The sequence below is a fragment of the Chiloscyllium punctatum genome, chromosome 39 (assembly GCF_047496795.1).
Source record: "Chiloscyllium punctatum isolate Juve2018m chromosome 39, sChiPun1.3, whole genome shotgun sequence".
Classification (NCBI taxonomy): Eukaryota; Metazoa; Chordata; class Chondrichthyes; order Orectolobiformes; family Hemiscylliidae; genus Chiloscyllium; species Chiloscyllium punctatum.
In genome coordinates, this window is record NC_092777.1 from 49,928,970 (window position 1) to 49,948,162 (window position 19,193).

Here is a 19,193-nt window from a genome sequence, read left to right on the forward strand (position 1 = left end):
TGTCAATGGAGGTGGCCCATTCACTCCCAATAAAAGCCTTCTGGCCTTTCTGCTTTGCTCTCCCTGTCAATCCTGTCATGTCTGATCTTCCCCACATAACCAACCAACTCTTTTATTTAACAGTTCATCTCCCAGTTTTCCCTAGTCATACCAATATAGTTATAGTTATGACTTCAATGCCAGCCCCATGTGATGTTAAAATCAACTATGAGAGAGAGACTCACTGAGATCCTTGTGGAGAGAGGAGGAAAACTTCTTCAAGACAGGCAAGCTTGGTAGAGGATTCGCAGTAAGGTTAAAATCAACTAGATTCCTGATGAAGGGCTTTTGCCTGAAATGTCGATTTTCCTGCTCCTCGGATGCTGTCTGACCTGCTGTGCTTTTCCAGCACCACTCTAATCTTGACTCTAATCTCCAGCATCTGAGTAACCACCTCCGCCTACCCCCATGTGATGACTAACTAGATCCCTGACTGTGTTGCACTCCAACTGACTTACTGCTAATTCCTGGTTCCACTGAACCATTGAATGACCATGGCCCATCCCTGTAATGGAACAGAACCTCCAACTCTGAACGTTCAGAGTGGCTGACTGTGTCCAAGTCCCTGGCCTAATAGCAAACAATCCCTTAACTGATTGTGACAGAACACTCTGACTGATAATTGTCCCCTTGATTTTATTCAAAATGACTCCTATTAGATTTTGAGACACACCTGTTTAGTTGAAACACATTCTGTGTGTTTGCAGCAGTAGATCCTGACAAATTCTGAAGGTGTGTCATTACCATGGCATAGTACCAGGCACCAAATTATCCATCTCTTGACTGATCATTGCGAGCAAATGTGACAGGCTGCCTGACCTTGTCTACACTAAAGGCAGAGCAGGACCTAAGTACACTGGGTGGTACAATGGTTAGCACTGCTGTCTCACAGTACTATGGACCTGGGTTCAATCCTAGCCTTGAGTCACTGTCTGTGTGGAATTGTTTGCATTCGCCCCAGGTCTGTGTGACTTCGTGCTGGGTACTCCGATTTCCTCCCACCATCCAAAGCTGTGCGGATTGGCTATGTTGTAAGATCTGGGTGGGATGCTGTTTGGAGGTCAATGCAGAGTGTGATATGATAGCATAGCCTCTTTCTGCAATGTAAGGATTCTGTGGCCTTCTATTTTACTGTTACCCTCTAAGTTCTGAATGAGGTGTCAATGCATATAAAGGCAAGACAAAGTAAGTCAGAGATGTTGTGAGCATCCAAATTAGTGCCAAGTGAGTGAGCTGCATGAATGCATGAGGATCTTGAGATGCACTCTGTTCTGATGCAGAAATGGGTTCCTTTTTGTGCATACACAGCAGCCTGATTGCAACATTGGGTTAAAAGGTATCAGTTAGCTCCAAAGCACAATATTAAGGTGGTGAACTGTGTTATGAGCGACTCATAGATATGCCATGGTGAGGCTGGTGCTTGTGTAATGTCAATCTCCATGGATGGATGGTGCAAATGGTCAATGCCCATTGAGTGTGGGCGGTGAATGCCCATGGAGCTTGCCCATGGAGCAGTGTTGGGTACTGCTGGTTACAATGGAGTGCCAGACAAGCAAGCAATGAGCTATATTTTCACAACTGTCTCATCATTCAAGACCTGGGAAAGTGTCCACTCACTGTTCTCAATGGTGGAAGAACTGTGATCCAGAAGGTGTTGATTGAAGGCAAATAGCATAAGAATCAATGGCAGCATAAGGAATGTTTTCTATGCAGCAAGTGCTTAGGGTTTGAAGTGCACTGCCTAAGAATGTAAAGGATATTAATGGGCTTTCAAAGGGAATTGGTGAAGAAGCTAAGGAGTGAAAGTTTAGATGGCTTTGGGAAAAGAGTGGGGGAACTAGCTGAATTGTTCCTGAAGAGAGCCATCATAGGCATAGCAGGCCATTTGGCCTCCTTTGTGTTGTAACCATTCTGTATTTCCGCAGAATATTGCCATTCTCCTCTTAGCGCCCCTCCAATCTCATATTCTCGAAGAGACCACCCTTGGCCCATGTATTTTGATGGTGTCATTTGGCTTCATCATTCAGGCTTTGCTTTTCACTTTTTAAGATTTCTTGTATTAATCCATTCTCCAAAAGCAATATTCTACTGCTCTATACTATTACAGCTTTGTTTCTAATCTTTCCTCTCTCAAGGTGGTCTCTCCTGTGACTGTGTCTACTCTGCCCTGTTTGTCCTTGCTGTCTGTGTCTAACATCCAAAACATTTAGCTCTGCTGCACACAGTAAAACAGAACTTGCGATCATTTACAACCCTCAATGTATGTTTTTGGCACTTACTCACCTGAATGTCTAGCTTGGAAGAGCAGAAGTATTCAAATGATGGTCTCCAATCTGTCTCCTACTCCACTCCTCCAGTCACCAATCCTTCACTACACCAGCCTCTAGTCATTGCATTTCATCTTCTGCTCTTGACTAGCTGTCCATCCTATCCCGATCCTCCCAGTTTCCCACTTCTGGCTTCCTAATGCAACATGCTGGTCATTCTCCTGTGGTCTCCTCTCCTGCACCCTGATTCTCCCCCATTTCTCATTGTGTCTCACCAGCCTCACAGCCATCCTCAGACCTCAGCCCCTAGCCTTACAATTCTCTGATCCAACACTGATTTTTGCCCTATAACCTCAGTCCTGATTTTTTATGTTAACCTATTTTTCTAAACAACTTGTTCAAGGATGTTATTACGCAACTCTGGAGCAAGTGGGACTTGAATCCAGACCTCACAGTCCAAGGATAAGGGCACTACCACTGCACCACAAGGGGGTCCTACCAAGAGGGCCTGGATCTGATCTCTGCCCTCAGTTCCACTCACCGAGAGTGGATGTGGTGTTTGCAGTGATCTACACTTTTGCCTCGTTATTGCCTTATACTTAGGTCCAATATTGGCCTTGTCAGTGCCTGCCCCCTGTTCTGCCAGCACACCAACATCCAAATATCTAGAGTGACTACTCTTATGCCACTCTCCAAGGTTCTACATTTTATAAAATGCTATGCACTCAAAACTCAACATCAGTTGAATCGTGTTCTGTAGGGAATTCTAGTCCTCAAGAAAGCTTGTATTTTCTTATTCTCTGCCTCCCTTTTCACTGCACATCTGTTTCAAAATACTCAATTATAAATTTTTATCCTCTCCAACCATGATGTGCTTTGCACTCCTGCTTAATTCTGTTGCAAACCTCTGCCATTTTATCTTTTATAGAATAGATATATATTGCCTTTATTGTCATGTGCACTCGAATGAGTGCAGTGGAAAATTTGTAATGTTGCCTCTCAGCATTATCTTAGGTACAGGGTACCTAGGTACAGATATTTTAAGTGTTGTTACAGAATTGAAATAGTGAAAAAGAAGACCAACATGAGAATACAGAGTTTAAAAGTCCAAAATGATAATAAAATATATTTTTAAAGTACTTGCGTTCTGGTCCTTTTTTCATCAAGTGCGTGCTCCTCAAGGCTTCAGAACACAAGGCCTCACTGCCTCCAAGTACTGTCCTCTGCCCCTCTGGCTGGTCTGCGCTTGCTGTGCTCCTGCTCTGCGCTCCAGCTGCGACTCGCTTCCTGGTGCTGGCTCGGTCTTTGACACATCTCCCTGACTCCATTCTTCATTCCCCTCAGGTCGGATAATTATAAGAAGTTAAAAGTTGGTGTGTGTTGGGGGGAAGAACAACTGCAGCAAAGAGGGAAAAAAGAAAGATAAAGGAAAAGGAACTGGCGAGCAGTGGAGTTCAGGCTGAAGTGTCTTACTTTGCTTGGGTTTATAGAGCTCCCTGCTTTGCAAAACTCTCAGTGAGTTTGTGATTTTTGCTCTTCATCTACATAGACACAGTCTTGAATTTCTCCTAAATTCCTAAAGTGCTGGAAAGATTCTGTGTTAAAATTAGTCCTTAAACCCTTGCATACACTATGTACATTAAGAATGAAACTTAGAGGTAATTAACATTTCAAGTTTTAACATATTTGAAATGTTAATTTGTTGTTTTTTTATACAACAGGCTTTACCTTGATTTTTCTCTATTGACACACTTGAATATTTTCCTGCTTACTTTCTGCCTCTATGACCTCCTTCATTGCGTTGAATTGTCTTTCTGGAGATCAGGACACAATCTGTAATTGCTGTCTGAGCATCAGTCTGTAGAAGTGATTTTTAAAAAAGAACAGATTTTTCAATTTGTTTCTCAATCCTTGAAAGATTTTTTTAAAGTAAATAACCATTTAATTGGCAATTATTTTCTAGGAATAGAAATGCTACATGCATCAATTCAAGAGAAAGAAGCTCTTGAGATGATGGATTACTTGTAAATATGTATGATTTTTGTAATCTCTTTATTTGGTCCTTTCTCATAAAAAAGGACAAATGCGCATTCAAGGTATTGTTAATTTTCCTTATGGAAAAGTGCATCAGAGATTTGTTGCTCTCTATTTAAATATTGGAATGTCAATTCTTGCATGTTGAGTAAGTTACAAGAATTTAATTTGGTATCATTTCTGCACACTGCTACCTGATATTCATGATTCATGCTTTACCTTCAATTGAATCTTATGCTTATGATTGATTGGTTGTCACATTTGATGATGACGGTGTTTGTTTTGGGTGCAGAGTGTCAGGATTCCTGACCTACCTGTACTTGTTCAGATTGAGATGGGCACCTCACAAAATTTATGAATCCTTCTTAGCTGAATGATTGTACTATTGGATGAATAGCTCTCACCCTGTCTTATGCAGATCATTGCTCTCAATCTCTGCAGTTTGGAGGGGGACCAGGAAAGGCAGTGTTGTTTGCGGATGTACTGTACCTTAAAGATAAGCTGTAATCAACAGTATTGCTGCAATATAAATTATTACAAAGTGAATAGCAGTACAGACAGAGAGGTCAGATATGATACTGGAAGGTGGTAGCAGTTAGTAAGGAGGAGAAATGCCATTGGTCTTGTAGGGGGCAGGAGACCCTTAAGGGCCTCTCTCAGAATGGAATGACAGCAGATGGTCAGAAAGATTAATTCCAGGAGTCTGGACCAGACAGTGGTACCAAGAGCTCTAAAGATCTCATGTGGATGGTCAAAGTCATCAACCTATAACAATCCCAGCCACTCACATTGCACAGAACGTTACACTGTTATCACTCCCAAAGCAGTACTCTCCGGATCCATGCCTATTTCACCACATCCTCGCCAGCTGCCAATGCTGGCAGCCTCACTTCTCCCCTGCCTCCGTGGACCTTCTGCTTTCAGCTAATGCAGGCATATTACTCAAACCCAGTGCTGCATGACTGCTAATATTCTTATCTATAGGACAAGGCAACACATAATAAGAAGCAGAGCAGTATTGGCAGGATCAAATTGTGAGCTCACCAGCAAAGATTGTTCTCTGTCTAATGGGGCATGTCAATTGCTGAGAACATTGTGGATGTACTATGCGCCTTATACTGCTTCAGAGCTGTCAGTGCCCCTTCATCCAACAATCAGCTTGGAGAGCAAGCTTCTGACGATGTGACCTTGGACCTTTTGATTCTCATCCTACGTAGCACCATTTTTCTACTTTGAGACACCTGCGAAATGCTGCTTACCCAAATGCAACAGTTCCTAGGAAAAGAAGAGAGCACAGCAACAGAGAGTTTGTGAAGGCCTTGTCACTTGACCTGATACTAGCTGCAACCAGCTCAGTTACTGGCACTGCATTTAACTTTTGTGACAGATATGGCTTTTGGAATCAGCATGTGGTATGAGTGGGCTACAGACAGCCCAATGATAAGGAATTGTTCTGTTGCCAGCTCAGTAGAGGTGGTGAGGTGCAAATCACCTTCTGCAGAATCTTCATGGGGCAGTGTACAGGAGAATGTTGTTGAGCATGCACATGAGATGCAAGACCTATTTATTGGGCTGTCAGACAAACTGCCATTGACAAGGATCATGAGCAAACCAAGCTCAAAGCTGAAGAGGGCATGGTGTTGTCCTTGGTTAGATCACAGAAGCTGCTGGGTCGAAATGGACTTATCCCTAATTTCCCTTAAATCATTATTGTTGCAGAATTCCTGTTTCATTTGAAAGAATATTCAATTTATGTATATGATATCCAGAACAAACTCTTGAATATAAATTATTTTTAATATCACTTGGGCATGCCAGAACCAAAACTTAACAAACTCTTCGCAGTTCTACGTATCTTTAACACTTTTCAAAATGCATTTTCTATTTAGAATATACACTATATTCAAAAAGAGCAATAAAAATAGAAACAAATGATTTCATACTGTCAAAATTCTTCATATACAATCTAGCAGGACTTCTGCACAGGTGACGATTTAAGAGGAATTGGAGATCAGATAATTTAGAGTGAATATCTTCTGTAATCTGTTTCTGACCATTTACATTTTGCAATCTGTCTCTGAACATATACATTTTTCCACTTACCTTGGCTCTTCAGAAATGTTTCAGCTCACTACCTGAAAACATTTCTGAAATATATAATTAATAAACCTTGAGAATTAGGCTTAGCTCCTATTAAAAATTACATGGAAAATAAATTTTGTATTTAATATCATTAGCTTTGATTGGCTGCTTAGAAGCATAATTGTTGCAGTCCCAACTGTGCAATTGCATACTGACAGGGCTGCATTCTATTGCTGCACGGTGGCTCAGTGGTTAGCACTGCTGCCTCACAGCACCAGGTTCGATTCCAGCTTTGGTGACTGCCTGTGTGGAGTTTGCACATTCTCCCCGTGTCTGCGTGGGTTTTCTCTGGGTACTCTGGTTTCCTCCCACACTCCAAAGATGTGCAGGTCAGGTGAGTTGGCCATGCTAAATTGCCCAGTGTTAGGTGTGTTAGTTCGTCAGAGGGAAATGGGACTGGGTGGGTTACTCTTTGGAGGGTCAGTGTGGACTTATTGGGCCGAAAGGCCTGTTTCAACACTATAGGGAATCTATCTAAATGGAACAGTTTAGACTCTATCATTTTTTGGATTGTGTGTCTGTTGAACCAAATGTTCTCAGTGGAGTTCTCTGAGTTTGGAAAAAAAGGAGAAAAATCTGTTACTTTTCTTTGGCAGATGGATCTGCTGTGAGCTACTTGTGAAATGGCATATGCTGTAGTTGTAGGGAAGTTTAAAGCCAGAATAACTATAGCCTTTGCAATTTTATAGATGGTAAGTATACTGGACCTTTAGAGTACTTGGGTTCAAACCATTCTGTCAGCTGTCATTCAGATTTGAGTCTTTGGTTACTGGATAAAGCACTTTATTTTGAGAGAAAGCCAGGAAGAAGGAAGCCAGCAGGTGTAGTAACAATTAACATAACTTCACCTTCTTTTAATCCATTGAAAAATTGCATTGTAGCACACAGCAGAAAAATATATTCAATCTTATTCCATGGATTAAAAACGTTTGTGCACTGACATGATACATCAGTACAGATTTTAAAACGAAATTTAAAATGGATTCCATCCAATACTTAAGGCTGCAAAAAAAGTTTCATTTAATAGTTCACTTGAGAATGAAAGCATTGTAAAATGATGCACGGTGGCACAGTGGTTAGCACTGCTGCCTCGCAGCGCCGGAGACCCGGGTTCAATTCCCGCCTCAGGCGACTGACTGTGTGGAGTTTGCACGTTCTCCCTGTGTCTGCGTGGGTTTCCTCCGGGTGCTCCGGTTTCCTCCCACAGTCCAAAGATGTGCAGGTCAGGTGAATTGGCCATGCTAAATTGCCCGTAGTGTTAGGTAAGGGGTAGATGTAGATGTGGGGGTATGGGTGGGTTACGCTTCGGCGGGGCGGTGTGGACTTGTTGGGCCGGAGGGCCTGTTTCCACACTGTAAGTAATCTAATCTAATCACAATTCTCATTTCTACTTTTTACTATTGTTATGGATTTTTGTACCAAACTGAAAAACATCTTCAAACTTTTACTCAATAACTCAAGTTTTGGCATTGAAGGAATTGGAGTAGGTTTTGGTCACCAAAGTAAAAACCTTAAAAATGATTTATTTTAAATTCACTTTGAGACATACTCTACGAATCTGTATCTCTTTAAAAAAAATTCTTCTCTTATCACCGTCATCATTTCTAGTTTGGCCATAAACCCACAACTTTGTGAATCAGTCACGATTTTTTTTGAAATGTGGAAATAAGATTATTAACAATGTACAAAGTTTGGCCGTATTTTGAAACTTTGTTGTGGACAAAAAAAAAGTAAGGCGATAAGGAAAGCTACCACAAATTAACCAATGATATTATTACCTGGAAGCTATTCACTTTTTTTTCTTTTGAATTGCTTCTACTACAGCCACTGCAGCGTTGATTGCATTGTTTTTGCACTTAACTATGAAAAAGTGTCTCTCATGATGGTAAAGTCTCAGAATTTTGAGGAGGGTAACGACTACTGTTGGTGTTTACTTGTTGGACCTGTAAGTTGGCAGAGGTCTTGGGAAATTTCTCAGCTTGATTTCAAGCCACTTTGTAAAATTTCAGAGCAAACACTGTGAGCAAACTGCTAAATCACGTCCATGGTGCCGCCATTCCACTCAGAAATGTTTGGCCTGAGCCCTTTATTAGGTACACACAATATCTTAAATTAGTCCTAAATACCGTTAAGGCTGAAATAACTAGTCTGGAATAATCTCAGATAGTGTGGGATGTTGAAAATGGAAGTCTGAAAGTTTATTTAGTGAGACTGGATTTAGTTGGCTGAGATCTTCACTTCAGAAGTTTGCAATATTTTGGTTTGGTTTAGATTGTCATGTTCACAGTTAGTAGACAATCACATGTCTGTATTGTTAATTCTATGGTAGAAAAAATATATTTACAATAATAACAAACAAATTCAAACAAAGAAATATAATCTATTAGTATTTGTGATTTTGTTTAGCATTTCTTTACTGTAATTACCAGCTAATTGGTTAATGGTTACGAAAGGAGAGGAATCTGTTCATCATTTTAGAGGGTGGATTTTCCTATGAGAAAAGTCATCACATACAGATGATTTATGATTATCTTTAAAATTGGTCCAATTTCTGAATATCTCATAGTTTAGATAGAAAGCCAAAGAAATGCTGGAAGCTAAATGTATTTTAAGTATTGAAAACAATATCAAGACTGTGATAAGATTTCATGATAATCATCGGTTCCTATTAACTACCATTTGTGCCCATATAATGGTTTAAAATTTGACCTTGGTGAAAGAAAAGCTCAAAAGATAGGTTGGTGAACTGATTTCTGAGTAAGAGAGAGCAACAGTTGAGGCACTACCTCTGCTGTTTGTTTTTGCATTCCTTGAGCTTTGCCCTGGATATAGTTAAATTTCATTCCTGTCAGAAGTCACATTTTAAAGGTACCCATGCAGTCTAACAGACTCTGAGCTATACAATGTTTTGACTATTTTTAATTTCATGAGTAAAGTGATATTTCTGCATGTGCTCTCATAATATTAAAGATTAACTCGTGCGGAGCAGGGCACTGCAGTTGCAATCACTATATGCAACAATCCTTTTTGTTTCAACTTAGTGAAATCGCAGTAAGAAGCAGTTGGCAGACATCTTTAGTCTGTATGTTGTTCTACACAGATACAAGTTTGAGACACTATCTGAAATGTAATAGCTTAAGAGGATTCTCTGATCTGCTGTTCAGTACAGAAAGATGTAGCATACTAACTGTCCTTCCATCTTTCAACCAGCAATGTTTTTATAAGGTGAAATATAACTTGCCCTTGGATTGGGATCGTAGCTTTCTACAGGCTGAACTAACCAGCTTTTTTATTTGGTGACTTTTGTCATAGAATCATAGAGTTATATAGATGTACAGCACAGAAACTGACCCTTCGGTCCAATTTATCCATGCCAACCAGATATCCTAAATTAATCTAGTCCCATTTGCCAGCATTTAGCCCATATTTCCCTCCAAACCCTTCCTATTCATATATCCATCCAGATGCCTTTTAAATATTGCAATTGTACCAGCTTCCAACACTTCTGGCAGTTCATTCCATACACATACCATCCAATGTGTGAAGAAATTGCCCCTTACATCCCTTTTAAACCACTCCCTCTCACTTTAAACCTGTGCCTCCAAGTTTTGGATTCCTGGGGAAAATATCTTATCTATTTACCCTATGAATCCCCTCATAATTTTAGAAACATCTATAAGGTCAGACCTCCGCCTCCAACACTGCAGGAAAAATAGCCCCAGTCTATTCAGCCTCTTCCTATAGCTCAAACACTCCAACTCTGACAAGATCCTTGTAAATCTTTTCTGAACTTTTTCAATTTTAACAGCAACTTTCCCATGGAAGGGAGATCAGAATTGAATGCAAGATTCCAAAAGTGGGTGAACCAATATCCCTTACAGCCACAAAATGACCTCCCAACTCCTATGCTCCAAGTGTTGACCTTGATTACAACATGGACGACTGGGAGGTTTAATTATCTCTTACAACTATCACTTTCTGACATAATGTCTCGATAGTTTTCTGTCCTCAAAACGCTGCTAAGACTGTTGTTACACTTCTGTAATTGGGTATCTTGTTCAGGCACTAACCAGAATTATGCAGGTCATGATCACTCATAATGTCACAGACAAAACCATCTGGTATTGCTCAACACCTACGCCCCTATAAATTTCTGGAAACGTTTCTGTAGAGCTTGGAAGACCTTAGAAACTTGAACTTTTTCAGAAGTTAACTGAATGGCTATCTATTAAAGACAATGCTAAAAGAATGTAACAGTTTAATTGTGTTATCTCAAGGTCACCTTTCACTTATTAAAACTAAACAATCTTATGTTAAATATAACAACAATATTTAAGAGTAACTATCAAGATATTCTGATAATGAAGTGTAAACACATTTATGGACTTGCACTCGAAAATCAAGCTACAATCTTATGTTTAAAAAAACCTTTTCATCACTATTGGTACGTAGTGTTCTGGAGCACAATTTTCCAGTGATTCTTCACATATTAAGCCTTCAATCTCAGCTGTGGACTTAGGGAAAGCATTGAATGAGTATATGAAAATACTTACACTGAGACAAAAATCAGAGAATGAGTCAGTCAGTAACACTCTGACATATTGTGCAGCAGGAATTTTGATAGCGTTATCCACGAAGACTTGGACACTATTACATCCACTCACAAGCTGAAATAAGTGCTTCAATAGAATGCAAAACATGGGAGAAATAGCTCGCTTGGTGGAAGAAGAAAGCTAAACATTGTAAATGAGAAGTGTTCTGCAGTGCTTATGGAGTGTTATTAATATGCATGGATGATACCAATCAACAGAAATATAACCAAATAGATGCAATGTTGAAAGACTTTTGTCCAATACTATTCCAAAAACAACCTAGTAATGGGTTGTATTTCTGATAGCAGGATGCACTCATTAGCGATAAGCAGTATTGCAAATCATTGCTTATTTATCTTGTCATATGAGTAGGGACAGTTTTTCCTCTGTACAAAAGTAATTGAGAAGACTTATAAAAAGGAGTCAATGTATTCTTTGGAATTAAGTATTTCATCAAATGATTAACTGCTTTGTAATTTTACAGTTTATCTTCCATCTACTGTAGCCCACCACCAGCATGAGTCTCACACATCCTATGGTGTAAAATTCTTATTCTTTGTATGAAATCTTATACAAGTAAATAATTAGATTTACATTGGCAATTTATAGATGTGACTACATTTTAGTAGCAATATAATTCTTAAACAGTTCAGCCTGTGCTCATGATCAGTGCACCACCAGAATCCAAAACAGACAGCTATGAGCTGGACACACATGCATTGAATGGAAGCAATTTTCTTGCAGGAATATATGAGGTATTAACACGGGTTAATACATAACAACAGGTTACAGGATGGTTCAGAGCGAGGACAGAGAGAAATCTAGAGAGCAAGAGATGACCTCTGAGGGAAGGAGTCAACCTGCCCTCCAGTTCATCTAATGAGACGAGGTAAACTGTGTTGGACTGAGATGAGGAGAAATTTCTAGAACCAGAGTGGTAAGCCTGTGGAATGCCCTGCCGTAGAAAGTGGTTGAGATTAAAACATTGTGCAATTTCAAGAAGAATTTGGATATAGCACTTGGGGCTAAAAGAATATGGGTGGGGTGGGTGGAGCATATGGTGCTCCTGACTTCCTGCACTCATCCCATTTCACTTGAAGACCGAGGGGTGTCTAGTAAAATGCCTGTCACAAATCCTTTTCTTCAGCTGACCCTAAAAGATATCCAATACTATCAGTAGCATTGCACTTGCTCTTTTCTCAGGGAATTTCTGCAATAAATGTTGACTAGACAAAGAGCCCTAGAAGGTTTCCTGGTGTGCTTTGAAAGTCAATTTCAGTGCTGGTGCAGCATGAGAATAATAAACAGCGATGAACTTCTCAGCAGTACTCAAAGTCTTCAGTAACAATTTGTTTATGACCATTTAAAGAAGCATAGAAAATAGGAGCAGGAATTGGCCATTCAGCCCATTGAGTTTGCTCCACCATTCATTATGATCATTGGCTGATCATCCAACTCAATAACTTGTTCCTGCTTCCCCCCCCCCATATCCTTTGATCCTTTAGCCCCAAGTTTATATCCAAATCCTTCTTGAAATTTCCCAATGTTTTGATCTCAATGACTTCCTACAGGCTTACTAATCTCTGGTTCAAGAAATTTCTCCTCACCTCAGCTCTACACGATTTACCCTGTATCCCTAACAATGACCATTGGTTCTGGACTCCCCCTGCCACCAGGAATGGCCTTCCTGCATTTTCTCTGTCTAGTACTGTTGGAATTTTATGGGTTTAAATGAGAACCCCTCATTCCTCTGAATTCCAATGAATATAATCCGAACTGATTCAATCCTCACATATCAGTCTCACTATCCCAGGAATCAGGTCAACCTCTGCTCTATTCCCTCTCTAGATTGTCACAGTTGGGTGAATGCTGTTATCAACCTAGATATTGTGCAAGCCAAATTGTTGACCGTCAACATGTAGTTTAATTGATGATAAGCCCCATATTTCTACTTGTAAGCTTTTCCTCGATAATGTGTGGCATTTCAACTTAAGACCTGATTTTGGGCACCAAAGGCTTTTTACCACCTGAAGCAGCCATCAAAATTTCCCTCTTAAGTTTCAAACATTTGTAATTAAGGGAATTGGGATTTTGGTTCAGTTAAACAGTTACCTGCATTCTTTCTGTCATGAATCATACCTGTGTGTTTTGTTTGCACCTTCATTTCTTTAGTTTTTGCTGCCAGCATTAATGGGACAATGGGATAATGTAAATGAGCTATGTTAGTGCTACCACTAACTGATCCCAGCTTCTGTTGTGGAATGATTAAGGATGTCATGGGTTAATTAGCCAAAACAATGGTTCTTCCCAATGAAAACATGGATTTCAGAAGGCAGGAAATAAAAAGTGATAATATGCTACTTATTTAATTTTAGTGTTTACAAAACATCCAACCAGTGGATAAATTGCAATCCTGGATTTGCAGTGTAAAGGCACAAGTTATCTACTGTGTTTTATGTTTTAAATTGTTCTTGTGGAATTTCCTTTTCAGTATTTTTTCACCCTTTTCCAAGGACTTATCAATTCTCTTGCACTTTCCACTGCTGTCACCAATAAACCACAAAATAACAGAGTCTGAGATTAATCTATTGGTATTAGATTAAAATTAAATAATTCTAAAAGATTCCAGGAGTCTGGAGAATATGCAAATGTATGGTGAGGATCTATTTGCTTTCTGTGAAACAAATCAGCTGGCCTATTTGTTTCCTCATTTTGATCTTGAGCTTTGATCTTTCCACCTTGGATACTGCATGTATCTAACTGAGTAAAGCTTTGAAGTTTTTGGCAAGGGTGAAAAAAGAATGCTGATAACCAATTTACATGTTATTTCCTTATTGACACTGCATTGTGACATGAGTGAACTCAGTTTTATATTAAAGGAGAATTGTTGCAGTTTTGGAAGACACTGGAGGAATATTGGAAGTTTTGTTTCTGATCCTTTGTTACAGGTATATGGCTTTTCTCGTCACGACATTGATTATGTAAGCTAAGAATTGAAGTTTCAATTGTGTTCAATGACTTCTCATTTGAAAGACCTTGAGGTAGAAGTTCATTTTGGTGAGCAAAGTGAGAGGTATCAGATCAACAGTCTGTTATATATAGCTTGGAATGTGAATGGCTGATCCAACAATGCCTGTTTTCTGCCACCACTATGAGTTTGTATCCCCAAAAATCATCACAAAAATACAAGTTTTACACTCTTTTAAATAAAAAAAAGTTTTATAAGGAATATCATTGTATTAATAAATTCTATCAGTCCTATAATTTATCATTTGAAGACTATATCTGTTAGGCCTTTTTAAAAATTTTGAGACTATAGGTAAAAATCTGTCTAGTTCTCAAAGTCTTTTTTTTGTAAAAGTGGAAGAAAATTCTCTGAAAGGGAGAAAAGAGCAGAACCCTATTGACTGCCATATTTTCCTTGGAGACAGTAAAAAATGACTTTGAAAAAAATTTAATTTTAGAAAGACTGAAACATTTGTGTGGATGTTGAGTTATGTTAGCCAGAGATTTACAACTTGTGTGAAGCAACAAAAAAAGGCTACAATTTTAAATGGTGCTGCACCTTGATTCGTAGAACTGTACATGGAAAGCAATCTGGTGCACTTACAGTTTAACGTGATGAATAAGGTGATAGAACGAATCCTTGAAACCATGATATATGTAGTTTAGAAAATGAAACTATATGTGGTTGAAGGCATGTAGATTGGATGCAGATTGTAACATGCTTGATACTCGTGTACTTAAAAACTACAGATTAGAGTTGGTCAAGAAAATGAAGGAGCTATATCCTTAAGGTAACAATCCTGCTTTTCAATAATGTCTGCTTTAACCAAGAAAAGACATGAAATGTCAAGGATATAAGTTGTGTGCCTTCCACACTTTAGACATCATTGTGTTGCTTTCACAGAATGCTAACAGGGCAGTATTTTTAAAAAGTAAAATGCTTAATCCTAACTTTAATGCATGTGCACTGAAAAATTATTTATGTTACCTTTGAAGGAAAACACATTCAAAGAGTTCTAAATGAATGTACGTTGATACTTAAATGGCAAAAGTGAACCCAGTATCAAACGGAAATTAATTTCCCTAAATATCAGTTTTTTCACCATTGTTGAAGTTGCTGTGTATATGAAGAGTTGTTAAATTGACAACTTTGTTGTGGTCATTAAACTTTTCAAAAGATTGAAGCCAAATCTTCCAAACCAAACCCCTGGTTCTCTGAATTATTTCTTTGGGGTCAGTGATATAGGGTAGTATAGATGTAGGGATACAGGATGTTTATTCCTTGGTGAAAACAGGATCTCTTAGTGCATTCCAAATGCTGCATCTGAGAACCTGCTTCCTCTTTGTGGGGCACCTACAGCTATTTTTCCACCGTGGGGCTGAGAAGGTGCAGGATTTACTTGCCTCTGTTTTTTTGAACCATCTTCTTGGTTCACCTCATTGAATACCTTTCCAAACAAGCAAACAACCCCCAGAGGTCATTGCCATCAGTGACAGTCTCCCAGTTGTCAGTGTCAATAATTACCACATTCATACCTCACTGTGGGTGTCCTTGTAGCACAGGTATGGATGCACAGGAGGTTGTGACCCAGTGGCCATTCATCAGACAGCGGGTTTTTGGGTAGACACCATTATACATCCAATAAATGTGGCCAACCAATACATGCAACATTTGCTTAACAATTAGGAATTAGCAAGTTTCAGGACCCCATGGTTGGTGCCCTTGTCTGGCCAAGCAATATTGAGGATATGTATGAACTGGGCAGCCTTTTCTCCTTCCTAGCATTTGTATTGTAGGTTCCTCTATTATAGAGGGGTGTGCTGAAGAGGGAGGTTTGGCACACATGGTGTTTGGTGTTCTCAATTAGGTTATTGTTCCTCCACACTCTCCTGCTGCTTTTTAAACTTCAATCATGAAATGCAGACAGCATTGGCTAGGCCATCCCTAATGGTCATTAATTGCCAAATACAAATTGCATTGGAGAAGGTGGAGGTGCCTTCTGAAACCACTTCAGTCCTTGTGGTGAAGGGCACCCACAGAGCTGTTAGGGAGAGAATCCCAGAAATGTGGCCCAGTGACAGCAAAGGAATGGCAATATAGTTCTAAGTATAGATGGTGAATGACTTAGAGGGAAACTTCTAGGTAATAATATCCACATGCATCTGCTGCTCTCATCCTTCTAGATGGTAAAGGTTAAAATTTGGATGGTGCTGTTGTTTGAACTGTGATGAGTTACTCCTGGTGATACTCCCTGCTGCTATCAGGTTGGTGGTGAAGGGTTTGAATGTGGAAGCTGTTGATGAGGATTGTGGCAATCATAAGTAGCCTTTCTCAGTTCCATTTTGGGTTTGACATCCAGCTGTGCCATAGCAGGCAGACTTTCTATGGTGTGTAGATACTGTGGTATCTACTTAGTGATACTGTTTACCCTGGAATGCAACTTAAGATTTTGAGTTCTACCCATCTTTCCAACTATTGGATACAATTGCTTTTGATGTCACTCTCTTTATTTTCAGCAGAATTATTTTCTTTGCTGATGGACTTTCTTTTAAATTATTCATACATGCCTTTAATTGGGTGGCATGGTGGCTCAGTGGTTAGCACTGCTGCCTCACAGCACCAGCGTCCCAGGTTCAATTCCAACCTTGGGCAACAGTCTCTGGGGAGTTTGCACATTCTCCCTGTGTCTGTGTGGGTTTCCTCCGGGTGCTCCGGTTTCTTCCCATATTCCAAAGATGTGCAGGTTAGGTGAATTGGCCATGTTAAATTGCCCATAGTGTCCGGTACATTAGTCAGAGGGAAATCGATCTGAGTGGGTTACTCTTCGGAGGGTCGGTGTGGACTGGTTGGGCTGAAGGGCCTGCTTCCGCACTGTAGGGAATCTAATATTCCCCTTGTCAAAGAGTATCTTAGTAGTTTGCCATAGTCTTGCCTGACCATATGGGCTGCCCTCTAATTATAGAGAGAGTCAACTGGTGGTGGTTTAACCTGAGGGCTACCAGACCTCAGGCAAGGGAAGAGGTTGAGAAAGAATCCTTCATGGTAACCACAGACAGGTGATGGGAATTGAACCCTCACTGTTGGCATCACACTGCTCTGCAAACTGACAATCCATCTAACTGAGCTGAACCGATTTCCCTTCATAGTTTAGCAACATTGCAAGCAGCAGTAATTGGTGCATCTAGCTTTACACTAATCTATATAAAATATAATCTGTTTTTATGCCTAATGACATACTTGTTCCAGCTCGCTTTTGTGGTTCCTGAGCCACCTCCTCAGCATCAAGCATTCACTTTGATGTATCTTCAATGTCTTGAATTCTGGCCAGTTTGAATCCAAGTGGGATTACAAGTGGGAGGACCCAAAACTATATTTTTGGAATACTTCATTCAATATTTCCCTACTTACTCCCTTTTAATTTGTGTATCATTCTTAAGTTCTTTCCCCAGCCCCAAACTGTGATCCACATTTTCTTTCCCCACTATCCCAATTAACTTCTCTGTTGCTTTAAGCTTAAAACTAAGAATCTTTCATGTCGAAATTTGTCAAGTACCTTTTAGAAATCCACTTACATCATTTTTCTACCACCTTTCATGATTCACTTGGAATACCCCTTTCCTAAAATGTAAGGAAAGGTCTTTGGATGGTCACAATCTTGTTGGCTGCTCATTAGGATCTTATTGGTAAATCTCAAGTTTATACCTTATAAGTAATTCCATGATTTTATCTTTGATGTGCAAGAAAATAAATGGCATTAAAGTGGCAAAAGTACATGAAATTTATTGTATTGTATTGTTTGTCTGCCTACTACAGATTGTACATAAGGCTCTCATTTTTTGAGGTACTCCTCATTGCGATGTATCTCTTTTATCTCTCAGATATGGACATCCACATTGGCTTCATATGATTACGTACCATGATTAGCTCGACAGTATGTTCCTCTTGTTGCTCTGCTTTGAAAGGTCTCCAAGTTCATTTGTTCTCAGCCTGAAGACAGGTCTGACCAACAGCACCGCAATCTCCACCATGAGTAAGGGAAAGGAGGCAGGTCCCAAATCCATGCCAGACAAAACAGGGATCAAACCCCATGCTGTTGGCACCAATCTGATCACATGGATATCCAGCCAACGGAACTCTCAGGATTCTGAGCTGCTGTGGAAACATGCATGTTATCGAATCCAGGAACCGAATTTCTCCTGCTCTGACCCATGATATGAACCTTGGGCTCAGAAGGAGGGACATGATCGCTGTGCCACAACTTTCCTTTACAAGATAGGCAGTTTTATTTAATAAGCTGATTTAACCAATAATTTAGTAAGAAAGACTAACTTTCTTTGTATCATCAATTTGAATAATTGTTTTAGTTGCAAATGCATTCATGCTCTGAAACTGTGACCTTGTCATGATCCAGCCTTCTTTAATTCCACATGTATAGGCCAGTCCTCAATTACTTATGTAAGTTATCTCAGTTTACCTTTCAAAACACCCACTTTCAAGCAATAGTGGAGAATTAATGGAGTGTAATTAATACTTAATGGAGTGTAATTTTAGCCAATCAGAGAAAATGGCATGTTTAGGACTTAATGAAAACATGTCTAAAACATTGAGATTAACTCAAATGATCCTCTTAGAGTCATAGAGCCATAGAGATGTACAACACTGAAACAGATCCTTCGGTCCAATTCGTCCAACCAGTCTCCCATGTTGAAGAGATTACATTTGTGAAACTATTACAGACTAATTCCATGTAATGGAATTTCTCTGATGAAAATAAAGTTCACAATCTAAGTATTTAGAATCATAAATATAACTTAACTTTGTGTAAAATTTGGAGAATACTGATTAGTGCTTTTTAGTTGACTAATCACTGTAAATTTTGGATAACTTAATCTGAAACATAGTCACAAAATATAAGATAGCGTTCTGGATTTGTTGTACTTGCTGCAAATTTAAAATACTTATTTGATTCATTATAGGTATAACTCAGGCTAAGTATTGCAAGACATATTGAGAATCCTGACAAAGTTCAGCATAGATGACTTGGTGCAGAAAAACGTTAACACAAGGCATAGTTTGATACCAGGAGAGCTGTGGGAACTTTTGATAACTCTT